Source organism: Rhincodon typus, chromosome 32, assembly GCF_021869965.1.
Source record: "Rhincodon typus isolate 14 chromosome 32, sRhiTyp1.1, whole genome shotgun sequence".
Lineage (NCBI taxonomy): Eukaryota > Metazoa > Chordata > Chondrichthyes > Orectolobiformes > Rhincodontidae > Rhincodon > Rhincodon typus.
The window spans coordinates 15,148,205-15,152,550 of record NC_063363.1 but is presented as its reverse complement, the minus strand read 5'-3'; positions in this window follow the sequence as shown (position 1 = coordinate 15,152,550).

Sequence of the window (4,346 nt, the reverse complement as noted above, 5' to 3'; positions counted from 1 at the left end):
ACTTTGTGCCAAAATAAGCCTTCCATTGAAGCATACAGACCCCCAGAACCACAGGTGAGTCTAATAATATCTGACAGGAAAAGCTAACAGTAACTAAACTTAGCATTTTTACACCAACTTAAGATTTATAGGTCACAAAATGTGATAAATGTATTGCCGATAATGTCAATAAAGTGGTAATAATTCATGATGAGATCATGAAATGTATTGGCTGGTTATACATATCTTCGCAGACATCTACGTGGTTGTTCAAACATTTTAAAAGTGTCTTGGCAAATATTGAATTGCAATAGGATGTTACTGCCTCCAGGCCCTGTGCTTCTTACGTAAGATGCTAACACAGTTTTGCTGTTAATAGTACTACATTACTAAAGGTGTTGAAATTATACAGATTACACCAATCTAGTAACATCCATGTTAGTTCACAAAATTGAGTTTAAGTGCACACACAAAGTGAGTGAGTTGGCTATCACTTCGACAAGATAGGGTGCTAACATCATCAATTTCAGAACAGGAATCATGCGATGTTGAAGTTCCTTTGAAAGTAAATTTTAATAATTGCATGTTCTTCTAGTATTTAATAAGTTATTTGAGAAAGGAAGAATTTTTATACATTTTAATAAGTATCTTTAACAGTGTTATTGTTGATTTCAAAGTATAGTGGGTAATCAGTGCTGCAAATAACAAATTACTTTTACCAAGTGTTTTTATATAACTGTGCATTGAAGCATTGTATTTTCATGTAATTAATCAAGTTCTGCTTTCACTGATGACAAATTCAGTAAGAGGGGCAGACAATGAATTGAGCATAAGTTCATGCCCCCTATTTATCAGCAGATTTATTGTGCTTTATAGACAAGAATGAACTCAATTTATAAGGAGAAATCCACCTAACCAAGTCAGGTCAATGATCTTCTTCAGATTTGGAAGACGTTAGAGATGGATGACTTCTATTGAAGTGCAGAACTAAGTAAGAAAACTAAGAAAATTGAGAGCTCTGTGATCTCATTCTGGACAGGAGTGACCAAAAGGACAAACATGATGTTGGTGATGGGTAAAATGACATAATAGTGAGACAAATATAGGAATCAAAGATGAAGTACAAATTGTTAAAGAATAAGAGCCAGGGAAGATGGAACATAGGAATTTTTTACTCCTCCGAAATCGGTGCAAGTTAAAACAACGCAGGCAGTCAAGATGCTTTAATTAACGCCATCTCTTTGCTGGTGAGACAATTACTACACAAAATTATGTTTCACTTCTTAACCAATTATTAGTGAAAACAATCACATTACTTATCCTAACCAAAAAAGACCCCAAGGCAATAAGAATCTCTTACAGAATACAAACCCTGTCAAAAGTTGTTACTATACTGGCACAGCTGAGCATTCCGAATGAGCAATTCTGATGATCTAAGTAAAGTGGATCCTTAGGTCTACCACAACTGTCAGATAATACTTTCTTTCTTTATAGTACAGTATATCTTGATATGGCATGAGACATATTATGGGTGATCTGCAGGTATTATAATAATAGTCTAAAAAAGACATTAAAATGAACCACATTGAATCAGCCAACATGTTGCCTAGGCGTGAATCCAAAACTTGTAGTACTCAACACAAAAACTATTACCTTACTCTATGATGTCACAATGTCCAGGAGATGAACGATACCAAATTTATACTCCTGCTGACACATCTTTCGTTGCTTTATTTATGGAGTCATAGAGTCAAAGAGATATACGACATGGAAACAGACCCTTCAGGTTCCAACTCTTCCACACCAACCAGATATCCTAATAAATCTAATCCCAAATGCCAGCATTTGACCCATATCCCTCTAAACCTTCCTATTCATGTACCCATCCTGATGCCTTTTAAATGTTGTAATTGTAACAGACTCCACCACTTCATCTGGCAGCTCATTCTATATACGCACCACACTCTGCATGCAAAGGTTGCCCCTTAGATCCCTCTTAAATCCTTCCCCTCTCACCTTAAACCTATGCCGTCTAGTTTTGCACTCAGCCACCCTGGGGAAAAGACCTTGGCTATTCACCCTTTCCACACCCCTCGTGATTTTTACAAACCTCCATAAGGTCACCCCTCAGTGTCCAATGCTCCAGGGAAAATAGCCTCAGTTTATTCAGCCCCTCCCTATAGCTCAAACACTCCAACCCTGGCAACATCCTTGTAAAGTTTTTCTGAACTCTTTCAAGATTCACAACATCCTTCCTATAGCAGGGAGGCCAGAATTGCGCGCAGTATTCCAATAGTGGGCTAACCAATGCCCTGTACAGCCACAGCATGACCTCCCAACTCCTACACTCTATGCACTGACCAATAAAGGCAAACATGCAAAATGCCTTCTTCACTATCCTATTTACCTGTGACTCCACATTCAAGAAACTATGAACTTGCACTCCAAAGTCTCTTTGCTCGGTAACATTCCCCAGGACCTTACCATTAAGTGTATAAGTCCTGCCCTGATTTGCCTTTCCAAAATGCAGCACCTCACATTTATCTAAATTAAACTCCATCTGCCACTTTTCAGCGCATTAGTCCAAATGATCAAGATCTTTTGTTCCATTATCGTACCTGTCCTTTTGGTCTTGTATCATAATTTCTCCTACCCTTCGCTTCATCACAAACTTTCCCTTGTCTCCTTTGTCCCCACCCATTCATACTTAACCTATCATATTTCTAACTATTCCCAGTTTTGATGGGTGACCTGTTCCTTTCTCCACAGAGGATGCCAAATATGCTGTTCATTTCCAGTATTTTGTTTTTATTCCAAATTCTGTGATTGAATCAGGAAAAAAAATAGTCTTGTATTTACAGGACACCTTATACAAGCACCAAATATCTTAAATTGCCTCCAACCAATGAATACTGTTCTTGAAATGCCATCACTGTTATAATGCAGGAAACATAGCAGGCAATATGCATATAGTTATTTCTCAAAATCAGCACTGATAATGACCAGATAATATGCTTTTGTACTTTTGGTTGGAGAGTGAATATTGGATAGGTCACCAGCAATAACTCATAAGCCGGATCATAAACCATCATTTCTGCCACTTCCAGCAAAATGCCACCATGAGACACACATTCCCCTCCCCTGTCAGCAGTCTGCAGGGACATTCCCCCCTGGAACATTCGGGTCCATTCTTCCTTCACTCCCAATCCCACCAAATATGCCAATGGCACCCTCCGTTGCAATTGCAGAACATGCAACACTTGCCTGTTTACCTTCTCACTATCCAAGGTCCCCAGAAACACCCTCCAGGCAAAATAATGATTTACCTGCACTTCACTCAGTCCAGTTTACTGTATTCACTGCTCACAATTCAGTCTCCTCTACATCAGGAGACAAACAGGCTGGGTGACCTCTTTGCAGGACACATATGCTATGTCTGTAAAAATGACCCTGAGGTACCAGTCACCTGCCTCATAAACACACCACCATGCTCCCTGGCCAACATTTCTGTCTCAGGCCTGCTGCAGTGCTCCAGAAAGCCTCAAAACAAGCTGGAAGTGAGAAACCGCATCTTATACTTGAGGCCATCACAGCCTTCAGAACTCAGTAGAGTTAATAGTTTAACTAAAACAGAAACTGCTGGAAAAACTCAGCAGGTCCGGCAGCATCTTTGAAGTGAAAGCAGGGTTAACATTTTGAGTCCAGTGACCTTTCTTCCAGTTTTCCCAATTTCTGTTTTTGTTTCCAATTTGCAGCATCCACAATTCTATTTGTTATTGTTTAGTTAATAATTTAACATCACTCTCCATGTCTTTTCCCCACATCCTAGATCCTGTCATGACATGGGTTGCTCTCAGCACAGCCAACTTATTTTCACCCTCTCAGCGTCCATTAGCACCTTCCTAGCTTCTTTTCTTCCCTGGCTTATTATCTCAATCTCTTTATATGCCTAATTTTTTCCCCTCCCTCTCTCCAGGCTCCCTCTCCACCTTTATCCCCATCTCCTGTCCACCCTCCCTGTCACCACATTTTCCTAGCTGCTATCAGTTCTGAAGAAGGGTCAATGGGCTCAAAATGTTAACTCTGTTTTCTCTCCACAAATGATACCAGACCTGTTGAGTTTCTCCAGCAATTTCTGTTCTTGTGTGTGTACCAGCAATAACTTGTCAGCTCTTCTTTTATATAGTGCCATGCAAACTTTTACATAAGCCTAAGCAGGCAGATAAAGTTAGGAGGAACTGCAGATGCTGGAGAATCTGAGATAACAAGGTGTAGAGCTGGATGAACACAGCAGGCCAAGCAGCATCAGAGGAGCAGGAAGGCTGACGTTTCGGGCCTAGACCCTTCTTCAGAAACCCATTTCTGAA